Raw genomic sequence first — 14,542 nt, 5'->3', positions numbered from 1 at the left:
TTACTTGTATTAAACATTAAACACACAAGAATCTCCAATTAAAACTTCTTAGGAGAAAGGAATTAACTTTTTTGATCTGTTCGTGTTCCATCATGTACCTGACCTCCCCAGGCTTGTGGCTGGCTTGGGGTGCATAGTTATTGTTTAAACAAATTTAAAACCTCATCCCTGGAGAGAAGAAAGGAAATGAAAGGATGGTTTACCCTTCAAAGAAAAACAAAATAGACATTTCTAGTAAGGAAGCTGTGTTGGACTGGTGCAACTGAAGCAACAAAGCATCTTGCGTCATCAAATTTATTATGGCACAAGCTTTCATTTGGCCTGGAGTCCATTTCACTTGTATTTTTGTATCTGATTTTTATTTGTAATCTTTTTAAAGATAATATTTATTAATTCTGTTAATTATGCTTTTTTTGGTGTTATTTGATTTTCATTTGTAATGTTTTGTGTCAATACTTTTCAATGTTCTGTTTGATGTTTTAAAATAGGTTAGGTTTTAAACTGCTTAGAGTTTTTTAAGAAACACAAAGTGGTATAGAAATCATGCATAAATCAAATTCATCAGTGCAACAGAGTGCTGTTATATACTAAGGCTGAATATAATAATAAGAAGAAGATGAAGAAAAAGCAAGCCATTGTGTGGCCTGTTCCTTTCACTACAGCAATCGGCTGCTCTAGAGACAGATCTGAATAAGGCTTGGCTTTTATATTTTCAAAGGGAGAGCAGCCACTGGTTTTAGGTTCCAGCATGCTTTGCTGAAAATTTGAGCTTATTTTGCAGTATGTATGGTTTAACCCAGGGGTGGGCAACCTTCACCCTTCGGCCTAATTTCAAAACACCCCTGCAAGTGATCAGTTCAGACGTCTGCCAAGAGTGATCTCTCCCTGGGGGGGGGGGGAGAGAAAAAAGAGAAAAGGGAGTGTCAGAAAGAGGAGGAAATGGTGTCTGACAGATTACCAGGAAGAGAGTGTGGTCCTTAGTTGACAGACAAAAGCCTGTCCCCCTCTGGTCTAATGTGCCACCCCCAGTCCATCTTAAAACTATTGAAAAGTGCAGGGGGCGGGAGCTGTTCCCTGCCACCATTTTTTGAAGAAGAGTTCTTGGGACCTCAAAACCAGTTGCTGGAAACTGCAGAAAGGAAGATTGCTCTTGCGCTCAGGTCCTGCTTGTGGGCATCTGGTTGGCCACTATGAGAAGAGGATGCTGGACTAGATGGGCCACTGGCCTGATCCAGCTGCAAGGATCTTTTGCAGACAACTTTGTGCCTTTTTAGGTTGCACTAAGAAATGCATCTTTTTTGGCTTTTATCATGCTGTTATTACATTTGGGGTGTTTGGGGTGTTCTCTAAATGACCAACAAGCCTGTCTGCATTTCTTTTGCCCACATATCTGCCCATGATATCTGAAGGATGATTCAAATGACAAGCTGTCAAGGCAGTCAAGACACCCCCTTGGAGGAGAGACGCCTGTTCTATGCTGTAGCACTGTGTGTGTGTGTGTCAATGGAGCCCCCACCCCCGTTGCCTTCCCTGCAGTCCTGCCCTGAAAGCTCCCAGTGAACAAGGCCAGACACACGCCAAGTTGGAGCAAGGCCAACCCACAGGCATCTCACTGAAAACAGAGGAGGAAACTGGGCTTAATCAGGTTATCGTAGCCTTTCCAGCAAGAGCTAAAAGAGCCATTTATCACCATTTACACTAATGCCCATTCTTCTTTGCTCCGGGCTCCTTGAAGGGAAAGAGCCACTGACGAAAGAAAGAAAGAAAACTGGTGCAGGGTGCCAAAGACTAGCTAGGCCTGTCCTGGAAGATATATGGCAAATTGGGAGTGTGAGGTTTCTTCAGGGCCTCGGATCTCCAGCAGTTCCCTTCACCTTTACTGCAAGTCCCACATTTTGGCAGTGGGAGTCTGACCTGCATCCCTCTAAGCAGCAAGCAGCTCTTAGGAGGGAGAATTTCTCCCTTTGAAGGAGAAGGTGTTGCAGACCACAAATTCATCCATCAAAAATGAGCTGTTATTTTCCCAGGGACATATTGTGGGTGGTGCCTTTGTGCAAATGCAGTTGCATTATGATCCTTGACTGGAAATGCTTCTTGGTTAAACTCACCAGTGGTATACCATCAGCCCTGCCTTAGTTTACCCATGCAGACATGTGGACACAGTGGAGAGGTAAAGACCAGCCAGTGCTCTCCGATGCATGATTCTAATCATGTGGGGGAACTGAATGCTCAAATAAACCTTAAGCTGTTGTACCCTATGGATTTTGTTGTAAATGTGGTCAGAGAAAGCCCAGCACTCAGTGACAGAGCACCAGCTTTGCATTCAGGAGGTCTCAGGTCCAACCCCTGGCACCAGATACCAAGTGATGAGAAGGATCCTTCTCTCCCAGAGACCCTGCAGAGCTACTGCCAGTCAGAGCACACAATCCTGGGCTTCAAGGGCATAATGCTTTGATTTGGATTCCTGCATTGAGCAAGGGGTTGGACTTGATGGCCTTATAGGCCCCTTCCAACTCTACTATTCTATGATTCTATGATTCTATAATCTGTCCTGGTTTAAGGCAGCTTCCTATGTTCATTTATTTATTTATTTATTAAATTTCTATACCGCCCGACTAGCATAGCTCTCTGGGCGGTGAACAAGAAAGCAAACAGGTATATACAATAAAATCCAATAACATACAATGAAAAATACAAAAGATAAAAAATCTAAAAACAATTACAGCAGGTTTTAAAACTAAATTAAATTAAATTAAAAGCCTTGGAAAAGAGGAAGGTTTTAACTTGGCGCCGAAAGGATAACAATGTCGGCGCCAAGCACACCTCATCGGGGAGACTGTTCCACAATTCGGGGGCCACCACTGAGAAGGCCCTGGTTCTTGTTACTACCCTCCGAGCTTCTCTATAAATTTTTCAATCATGCATATATTTATCATTATCATTATTGTTATTGTTATTATTAGCCATTGGATCAAAGGGCAGGGTTCAGGATATATATTTAAGAAATAAATTAATAAGTGTCCAGCTCCCAGAGAGGTTCTGCAATAACAAAGACTCCTTCGGCTCACTGAACATTGCAAGCAAACTTCCAGAGTTAATGTGCAACGGAAAGATGCCAAGGAGCAAGAGGGCATGAGGGGCACCCGTGGCCCCGCACCTTAATTGAGCCATCTCCAATTTGATCATTTACAGTAACAGGCTTTGATGAGCTGCTTCTGTGTTGACATTAGCATCGGCTGGGTGCTCTGAGTGCCCACCAGAGCCTCCTCCTCACTGGCAGAGAGGCAGGATGCAATGATAGCTATCTCTCCCCCTGTCCCTGGTCTCTGCTGTGGCATGTGACCTGCCCCACTTCTCTTGCAGACAAAAACAGGGAGGAACTGAATTTGATTATGGTCATCTGCATTGCCTCATGTTTTTGTGCCGATGAAACTAAAGCACATTATGCAAACTGAGCAAGTTAGAATAGATACCTGAAATTCAGGGAAGGTTTTAAAGTAGGGAAGGGTGTTATGTGGATAAATGGGTTGTAGGGTTAGCTATAATGACCTATGGGCTGTGGAGAAGACGCACAGAGATGCCAGACACTTCAAAGCACAAGACGTATGAAGGCTGAAAGCTCTGCCAAACAGCGACGTGGGACAAACTCAATTCAGTTTATGTCTGTATCTGTAGCTTTGAGTAGCGGCCTGGTCTCTTGTCTTTCCAATTTGTCTTGATATTCAGACTGAATTAGATCTGCTAAAAACAAACTCTGTTTTCTTTCCATTCACTATAATGGGGGATCTTATCATGTTCATAAATCTTTTTTTTAAAACCTTTTTAATGTGTTGTTGTGATGTGCCTTCAAGTCAATTACGACTTATGGTGACCCTATTAATCAGTGACCTCCAAGAGCATCTGTCATGAACCACCCTGTTCAGATCTTGTAAGTTCAGGTCTGTGGCTTCCTTTATGGAATCAATCCATCTCTTGCTTGGCCTTCCTCTTTTTCTACTCCCTGCTGTTTTTCCCAGCATTATTGTCTTTTCTAGTGAATCAGGTCTTCTTATTATGTTTCCAAAGTATGATAAACCTCAGTTACATCCTTTTAGCTTCTAGTGACAGTTCTGGTTTAATTTGTTCTAACATCCGATTATTTGTCTTTTTTGCAGTCCATGGTATGCGCAAAGCTCTCCTCCAACACCACATTTCAAATGAGTTGATTTTTCTCTTATCTGCTTTTTTCACTGTCCAACTTTCACATCCATACATAGAGATCTGGAATACAATGGTCTGAATGATCCTGACTTTGGTGTTCAGTGATACATCTTTGCATTTGAGGACCTCTTCTAGTTCTCTCATAGCTGCCCTCCCCAGTCCTAGCCTTCTTTTAATTTCTTGGCTATTGTCTCCATTTTGGTTAATGGCTGTGCTAAGGTATTGATAATCCTTGAAAAGTTCAATGTCCTCGTTGTCAACTTTAACGTTACATAAATCTTCTGTTGTCATTACTTTAGTCTTTTTAACTTTCAGCTGTGGTCCTTTGTGATTTTCTCTTTAACTTTCAACAGCATTCATTTCAAATCATTATTGGTTTCTGCTAGTAGTGTGGTATCATCTGCATATCTTAACTTACTGATATTTCTCCCTCCAATTTTCACACCTCCTTCATCTTGGTCCAATCCCATTTTCTGTATGATATGTTCTGCGTATAGATTAAACAAATGGGGTGATAAAATACACCCCTGTCTCACACCCTTTCCGATGGGAAACCAATTGGTTTCTCCATATTTTGCCCTTACAGTAGCCTCTTGTCCAGAGTATAGGTTGTGCATCAGGACAATTAGAAGCTGTGGCACCCCCATTTCTTTTAAAGCATTCCATAGTTTTTCATGATCTACACAGACAAAGGCTTTGCTGTAATGTATAAAGCACAGGGTGATTTTCTTCTGAAATTCCTTGGTCCCTTCCATTATCCAACGTACATTTACGATATGATTTCTGGTGTCTCTTCCATTTTTAAATCCGGCTTGGACGTCTGGCATTTCTCGCTCCATTTTTTTTTTGTTATGTAAGTGGATGAAATTTGTATCAGAGTTTTTCCAGAGTGGATTAAGTCTGCCAAGTTGTAGGCAGGTATACACAGGGGTTTTCATGCTGGGCACTTTTAAAATCTGATTTTTAAAAAGGTCTATAACATTTTGTTAAAGGAAAACATTTTGATTTTCCACCAGAATTGGATGCAATTTGCAGGCATTGTGGTCACCGTTTCTGAGGGGGTGGAGCCTGCCAAACCGCAGAATGTTAGCTGTAATGGTTCTCTCACAAGGGCTGACCATTTTGGAGCGGTACAAGAGGAATTATAGGTGGCTGGGCTGGGAGGTGAAAAACAGCATGGGTCTCCAGAGAAGACTGGAACAGGGAAAATGTCATCCCCAAGCATGGCAACCCTTTCTCCAAAGGTCATTGGTGGGGATGGGCGATGGATCTTTTGGGGGATTCAGTCTGATCCATATGGAACAGAAAGAGAGATGGGCTGTAGCTCAGTGGGAGAGCATCTGCCTTTTATGCAGAAGGTCCCAGGTTGTCCTCAATGGCATCTCCAGGCAGGTCTGGGAGACACTCCCTCCTGAAGCCCTGGAGAGCTGCTGCCAGTCAGTGTAGACAGTACTGAGCTAGATGGACCAGTGGCGTGCCTTCGTATAAGGCAGCTTCCTATGACTTGCACAGGGATAGGGCATGGTGAGAGAACAGCATGTGTGCTTAGGAGAGACTGGGGTGGAGAAAATGTCACCCCCTAGCAAGGTTCTTGTTACCCTAAGGGTTGTTGCTGTGCAGTGGGCTTCTGCCCCCCTCCCGATATTTAGGGATACAGCTTGGTTTTACCTGGGAAAGAGAGAGCTGCTCTCCATTGACCTGTATAGGTGAAGACATAAATCCATGTGGAAGAAAGCAAACACAGTTTCTAATCCCTCCCCCAAATCTCTGTGATGGGTGTTAGTGTGGTCAGTCTGGGGGGTGAGTTTGGGTACGTGGCGATGGTGATCATAGCTTTGGCTATGGGGAGGTATACAAATACAATAAATAAATAAATAAATCCTGCAGCCATGCAACTCAGTGAAATTCCGTGGAAACAAACAAGCCAAGGAAGCAAAACTTTCTCCTCTTGCAGTTTCTTGAAGTCAGGAAGAAAGACAACCTGGAAAAAGGCAACAAATGTGACAGAAGTGCATTTATGGGAACTGCTGGAGCATGTTAAACCTGGCAATATAATTAGAATTATTCTGAGTCAGTCCAGGTGGCCTCATTGATACATGACCTGCATTGCGTCGTGGCTTTCTTACCTGGGAAAGACTTCACCCAAACAGCACTACAACATTCTATTAATCTATTTGGCATCTGCCAGATTCTCCTTTGCAAACCTCCTCCTCATTGCCATCTACTGGCCAAACAAGTAGCTGAATGCCATCACGTTACATGACTGTAGAGCCTGGGAGGCATGCTGACATTTCTTCCCTTGCAAGGGACAGAAGAAGAGGAGATGGTGTCATGCCCAAGGTTCATTGGCCCCTGTCTTCTCCCTTAATTGTGTATATGGTGGAGTCCTAACTTTCATTCACAGAATAACAGAGCGCCAAGGGAAAAGAGGGGAGTCCCATTCACTCCACTGAAAATAGACACAAATTTGCAGAGCTTGGAAAAGTTACTTTTTTGAACTACAACTCCCATCAGTCCAATCCAGTGGCCATGCTGGCTGGAGCTGATGGGAGTTGTAGTTCAAAAAAAGTAACTTTTCCAAGCTTTGCAAATTTGCCTCTACACATGTACAGGTGTTTGTGTGGGAGAGTGCACTTTTGTTGCAGCTCAGTACAGCTCAGTTATTGTGTACACGCAGACACACACACACACACAGAGGCTGTACAGCGGTTGAACATTACATGTGAATAACTGTGTAGCTCAACTATTTGTAGACTGTACACTCATTGAACGCACTGTACAAACACCCCTTTTTTCACCAGAACAAGTTACCTGATGAGATCTTAGGCCTTAAAGTTCTGTTAGGAGGAGCATCTGGGAGGGGTGGATGGCCATAGATGGCCTAGCAGTTAGGATCAGGATGGCTCAACCACAAATAATATGAGAGGCCAAGAAATGAAGACAGTCCTGTCCAGGACTCCTGCCACTTCATTGCTCTGTGCTCAGAAGAAAAAAGGCTTTTCAGAGGATGCCCTGAAGTTCTCACTTTGAGAAGGGAGCAGAACAGTATCCAACTTGTCTCCCAGTCACTGCTTGGAGAGGGAGGAAAATGTCTTTGCTTCCCCTTGCGGATCCTGGTTCACGGCAGTGGCTTTGGGCTACAGCCCTACCCAATGATAATTCAGCAGCTGCTTATTTGGAATCAATGTGCAAAATTCATGCCCCCTTAGCTTCCTTGTTTCCTCTCTCCCCCCCCCCCACTTCACTGTTCCATTCCCACCCACAGCCTTTCTTGTCCCTAGGCCCTGTGTGACATTTTCCCCTAAGCCAAAGTGACCTTCCAATTTCCTCACACGTTGTAATTTCACCGTCAACACACTGTGACTCACCCTTCCTCCTCCGGCGCTCATATATTGACTGCTGGGTACAGTAGACTATGGGAGGCAGTTATCATCTGATAATTTTATTTTATCTTGTTTTGACAGCAACAATCAGTAGGAGACAAGTTTACTGTCTGAAAATATTATCCTTTGCACTGTGCATGGTTAAACTATGGAATTAGCTCCCACAAGAGTCAGTGATGGCCACCAAGTAGGATGGCTTTCAAAGAGGATTAGACAGATTCATGGAGGATGTTGGTATCAAAGGCTGCTACCCATGACGGCTGTGCTGTGCCTCCACACTCAGTGGCAGTAGGTATCTGAATACCAGTTGCCGGAAGCCAGTGGTGTCACTAGGGTTGGTGTCACCTGGTGCGGTAACTCATGGTGTCACCCCCATGGACCTCCTCCCGTATCAGACCATACAGAATCCTTAGTAATGTTTTTTGTACTAATGTTACTCGTAAATCGTAATTCCCATATATCACTGAATGTAATGGCAATAGTAGTGACATAAACAACTAGCAAAATTAAAATTACACCTTTGAATTACAATATCATACGCACAGCTCAAATTCTTGCTCTTATCACTAATGGGAGTTAATTACCTTGCATATGCCCATTGTAAATTTTCAGATACTTTCAGACCCTCAGCAATTTTCAAGTGGTCTGTGTAGAAGAAAGGTTTGGGAACCCCTGGAATAAGACATCTGCTTATGTCCCTATGCTGCTCTCACCCCTCATTTAGGTGCCTGGGATGCATGCGTGTGGACACACCTCCTTACAATTATGGAAAGTGATTCTTAATAATAAGTCTCCAGACACAAAGTTACATAGGTATTTATCAGTTGTTTAGTAGAAAATTCAGAAGTGCAGAGTCCCTTCATGATAGTTACAGCCACATACACCCTTTTTTGCTCCTGGATTAAGATTGAGATCTTTGTTAATGCATTCTCTCACAACAACAAACATCTCTAGGAGCCAATCATCATGAAAGTGGAGAGTGTTAGCAACTGAGAAGAGTCTTCTCAGTGGCTGACTCACTTCCTTTCACTCTGATTGGCTCCAATCTGCAGAAAAGGCAAGGAAGCATATTAGAAGACTCTTCTCAGTGACTCACTCCCTTTTCATGCTGACTGTAGGATGCTTGGAGACATAGCGACCCTGCTCCCAAAAAAGCAGAGGGACTAAGATCCCCTGGGTGACTACCCTCCTGGTGCTTATGGACATGACCATAATATATCTTGTGATGTGCAAGTTCGACATTATTTATTAAGTGTGTTTAGGATTACACTGATGGCATTCCCAAATATGTACTTTCACACAGACTTTGGTTTTCCATAGCACAATGTTTGTCCAAGCCTCCACACTTGGGGGGGGCACTACTTGCACACCCCTTCCATAAGCACATCAAAGTTGGATACACACCTGAACCAAGACCCAGACAAAAGGGCACTCAAAACAAAAAGGTAATTACAGTGGCTGAGTAGATCTTGTACACTGGTTATACTGACTGGGCAGCCACTGTACTTTACATTTTACAAAATACTTTTTCCTATACAAAGATTAAATTTCTGTGTATGAAAAAGTAATATATGAAGTGGTCTCAATAGTGAGAAAAGTAAACAAGTGAATGGTGATCCAAATGTTTTTAATTCTCACGTTATGAAGCTAGCTGCCAGATGATGTATCACCTTCGCTACACATGCAGCGTAGACTGAAAAAACAGCACCCAAGCCACCATTCAATACGTGCACCTGTTCTTTCCAACATGAATCTACAGGTCTCAAAAAGTAATGCGTGACAAAGTCCTCAAACACCTTATAACATGCCTCAAACATGGTCTCTTGTTCTACCAGCATGCCTTCACACCATCACTTTGCCAAAACATGAGGATAGGTAAATTGCTTTTAGGGAGGTTCACAATTATTATTTCCTATTTATTTAATCTAAAAATATTTAAAATACATAAAAACAGCCAGGGGAAGATATTGGAGAAATATAAAATAAATACAAATAAAGAGGGGGGGGGAGGTGAAGAGACCTTAAATGTGCTACTCACCATCTCTCAGCCTATCCTCCTCTCAGGATGAAAACAAGGGAGAACCATGACCACCCCCAGGAAGAAGGGCACACTTAAAATGTAGAGGAAAAAATCATCTACAACCATAGTGTGAAATCAAATACTTATTGGGACACAGTATGAAGAAATATTTATATAAACATGACTATCAAATATGTTTATGAATTACACAATCTTTAAATATATTTATAGTGCAATCCAATGTTTGTTTACTCAGAAGCAAGTCCCAATGTATTCAATGGGGCTTACTCAAACTGGGAAGTGTGCAGAGAACTACAGCCTCAAGTGATAAGGAACTTGTTCTTTCAACTTGTTCTTTTAAGTTGAGACCTTATCCAAGTCTGAGTCTGTGTTGGAATTGCTTTTTAATATGTTTTTAAGCCTTTTCTTTTTTTAAAAAAATGTTTTTTTAAAGCTTTTAAAAAATATTTTCAAAGACGTTTTAATATATTTTAAAGTCTGTTTTTATGATGTTTTAAAGTGCTTTTAGTGCTTTTGTTTGCCGCCCTGAGCTCCTGCTGGGAGGAAGGGCGGGATATAAATCAAATAATAAATAAATAAACTTCATTCACCCAACCCAAAATTCAGAATCATGCCTCTTTAGGCTGTTTTCCAACTGTTTATTCTTGCTTTATGGTTATTGGATTTTAAATGGCTTTATTTCTTGTTGTGAGCTGCCTTGGTTTCCAACCCTACCTCACAGGGTTGTTGGAAAGACTGCACACACACACACTGCAGATGTATAAATACATACAGCCCATATAATAGTTTATTGTCAGACCAGTTGGTCATTGCAGAAAAATCAGTATTAGTTTAAAAAAAGTCAGTATTCATTTCCTACAGAATAAAAACTGTAAGTAAGCCCTGCCTACTTGCTTTAAAATAGGACTGGAGGAGGGGGGAACAGAAAGACAACACAAACACAATTCTTTTTTACATTCACTCCAAAGTCCCATTGATTTTCAGCACATTCATAACCATGTCTACTCAAAAGTAAATCCTATTGAATTCAATGGGATTTACTCTGGAGATATGGGATTAGCAATGCTTTTACCCCCACAAAAGCAAGTATTGGGAAGGTTTTGAAAACACTGCCCAGGATCTGACTCCTACACACAAGAGGGGAAAAAACTGAAATATATACTTACCCAATTTATGAGATTTTCAGATAAATGGGGGGGAAACCACCATTTTCTGGCCTTGCAATGAGGTTTACTAGACACTGCCACAGGTCAAACAAACACTTCACTGATTGGCTGCAATCCTGAATGGGCGGGGTTAAAGCTACGAAGTGCTATACAGTAGTTTAAAAAAAGATTTAAAGGGGGCGGCTGACGTTTTTATGTATATCTCGAGAACCGGACCACCTAGAAACTTAATTTTTTAAAAAAATTAAAGCTGAGAATCACCCCCCTCTGATGGTATCACCTGGTGTGGTCTGCACCCCCTGTACACCCCCTAGTGACACCACTGGGGGTGGCTGACGTTTTTATGTATATCTCGAGAACCGGACCACCTAGATACTTAATTTTTTTTTAAATTAAAGCTGAGAGTCACCCCCCTCTGAGGGTGTCACCTGGTGCAGTCTGCACCCCCCGCACCCCCCGCACCCCCCTAGTGATGCCACTGCCGGAAGCTGCAGGAGGGGAGAGTGCTCTTGCACTCAGGTCCTACTTGCAAGCTTCCCACAGGCATCTGGTGGGCCACTGCGAGAACCGGATACTGGACTAGATGGACCATTGGCCTGATCCAGCAGGCCGTTCTTATATTCTTATTCTGAACTAGACCAATGGCCCACCTAGTCCAGCATCCAACCAGATGCCTGTGGGAAGCCCGCAAGCAGGACCTGACCGTAAAGAGCACTCTCCCAACTTGTGATTCCCAACAGCTGGCATCCAGAGATTTCCTGCTTCCTACAGTGGAGGTAGAGCATAGCTATTATGGTTAACAGTAGCCATCGATAGCCTTAATTTCCATGAATTTGTCTAATCCTCTTTCAAAGCCGACCAAGTTGGTAGCCATCAGTGCCTCTTGTGGGGGCAAATTCTGGGGTCTAATTCTGTCCTAGGTAAAGAAGGGCTTCCTTTTGTCTGTCCTGAATCTTCCAACATCCAGCTTCTCAATCTCCTTTCATACAAGATGTGCCAGCTTCCATCTCCTGCCCCGTTTCATGTGACTCTCCATGACTGTCACTTCCCTGCAACCCAAACATGACACTCGCTTCACCTTTGCTTCCCTCCTTTTGTTTGGCTCCTAACGGCAATTGCTCTTTAAAAAAGGAGGAGAATTAAAAAACCATTAAGCGCCAACTTGTTTAACTAAAAGATAAGGGAACTGGGAAATGGCCAAAGCTTTGCCCACGGTTGTAAGGAGGAGTGGAGGTGTGCAGTGTGTGTGTGTGTAAACACCACCGTAGTTCCCCTTCCAGAGCAAACAGATACCAAGGACAAGGAGCCAGAACAGCAGCTTGCCAGTGTATCTTGGAAAGACCTTGGCAAATATTGTGCCCTGACCAACACAGCATCTGAAGAGCCCTGCTGAGGTCAGACCAGGGATCCTTTCAGTCCAGGATTTTGTTACCCTGAGACAGGCTAGCCAGGATGACATGGTGGCAATGGCTCACCTCTGATGTTTGCCCCACAGTCAGGGCTGGCGCCAGACATGCCAGGGCCCTTGGGCACCAGCCCCCACATGCATGCATGCAGCCAGGCATGACAGGGCCCTTGGGCACCAGCCTGCTCCAGACATGCAGCTCCTGCCTGTTCCACCTCCCTCTTTCCTGCATCCTGCTGCTGTGCGTGCTGTGCACGCAGGGCTGTCATCAACCAAGATGGCAGTAGGTGCATCAGCCCCTTAAAGAAGCCTGCACTACCATCTTGGTTGATGGCAGCCCTGCGCACACAGCACGCAGCAGCAGAAGACAGGAGAGGGAGGGAGGTGGAGCGAGCGAATGGGCGGACAGCCTGGAAGCTCCCTCCCTGCGATCTGCGGCAGGGACCCTGCCATGGATCGCGGAAGGGGAGCGCTACTCCCCCACCCCCATGGGGGGCCCTTCAGGGGCCCCTGTGGGCCACGGGGCCCTCAGCCAGGGCCCGGCCTGTCCACCCTTTGGCACCAGCACTGCCCACAGTAATTGGCATCCAGAAATAGTTGTTGTTATGTGCCTTTAAGTCAATTATGACTTATGGTGACCCTATGAATCAGTGACCTCCAATAACATGTGTCTTCCAGCACTATCTCATGGTGCATTTTGGATGCTCTGTTCATAGGATTTTTGTGGTAAGAGGTATTCAGAGGTGGTTTACCATTGCCTTCCTCTGAGTTTGAATGCATCTTAGTCTGGTGTCTCAGCTTTGACCATTCCACCATGGGTGGCCCTGCTAGGAGTCTAGCCTTTTGGTCTAGACTCCTGATGGCATTGCTCTCAGCTTCTGAATATGAAGGTTTAATTGAGCCATCCTCCTCCCCCTCCATGAATTTGCCTGACCCCCTTTGGAAGCCAACTAAGCCAGCAGGACCCCGACATTACTCTTTCTGCCAAGTCCTTTTCCTTCCTTCCTTCCTTCCTTCCTTCCTTCCTTCCTTCCTTCCTTCCTTCCTTCCTTCCTTCCTTCCTTCCTTCCTTCCTTCCTTCCTTCCTTCGGTGAAATTGCACTGTTGGTGTTTTAATCCTCAGTTGCTGCCTTACGCAGAGTCAGGCAACGGTTACATCATGAGGCAGGGGAGGGGGACCCTTTGCCACTTGAGCGCCACGTGACAGTGGTGGTTGTGTTTAAAGGCAAATGTGGGCAGAGCAATGAATGCAGATTTCACTTTTGTACAGCAGGCCAGCTTCTACACAGACAGGCAAGCAGGAGCCACCGTCAGAATTCAAGCACACCTTTCATATTGTCGGAATTTCTCTATTGAGATGCGTAGCAGAGTTGTGTAGCGCTGCGGAACGGAGAGTATTGAGCGAGCTTAGTGTGTGTGTGTTTGAATCTTTGCTAAGATTCTACCTTCCCTGCAAATTAGTCAGACAGAGACTTTAAGCTTTAAAATAAGAAACAACTATGTTATTCTGGAAGTACATGCTTGATAGGAAAGAGTCCTATATCTAGCTAGCTAAGTTGGAGGCACAAACACTGAGCCCAGTGCTTGCCCTCATCCTGTTTGAGAGGAGAGACAAAGAGAAGATGTCTGCTCCCCTCTCGAGAGAAAGAGAACACAGAGAGAGGCAGGAAGGAGCTGAGATCAACATTCCTTTGATCAGCCTAGCAGGAAGGGAAGAGATGGCAGAGGATCAAAGGGACAGGTATAGCCTCAACCAGCAAGAGGTCTAGCTCTCTAGCTACCCTTATTAACCCCATGCAGCCTCAACCCACCAAGTTGGAGTTGAACCTCATATATTCCAACACATATTAGGCAAAATCTCTCAATGCGAGTGCAAAGCCCTGCAGGTGAGGCCATGGCTAGGAAGGGGGAGTGGCCTCAGGATAGTACTGAGGGTCACGTTTGGCCCTTGATCTAGACCATCACTGTGTCAGCTCCATCCTTCTCTAGCCTGGTGTCCTCCAGATGTTGTTGGACTCCAGCTGCCATCATTCTTGGCCATCAGCCATGCTGACTGGAGATTATGGGAGTTGCAGTCTGGCAACATCTGGAGGGCACCAGGCTGGAGAAGGCTGGTCTCCTTCAGTGGGGAGTGGCTCTCCAAGGCTAAGGTCTTTCTGGGCAATGCTAGCTGGCATCTTTTTAGCTGGAGACGACTGAAGCCAGGGTCTTGGGCCTGCCTTGTCCTCCATCAGTGGCCTCTAGATACTCCCACTGTGCTGTGGGCCTGTTTGGTTTGGGGAGGGGAAGCAGAAGTGGCCGAACATTTGGGTGTCTGGTTCAGTTTGTCTTTCACTGAGGTTTACGG

This window comes from Rhineura floridana, chromosome 7, assembly GCF_030035675.1.
Source record: "Rhineura floridana isolate rRhiFlo1 chromosome 7, rRhiFlo1.hap2, whole genome shotgun sequence".
NCBI classification, from domain to species: domain Eukaryota; kingdom Metazoa; phylum Chordata; class Lepidosauria; order Squamata; family Rhineuridae; genus Rhineura; species Rhineura floridana.
The sequence above is the reverse complement of the archived record's forward strand: the minus strand, read 5'-3'. Positions refer to the sequence as shown.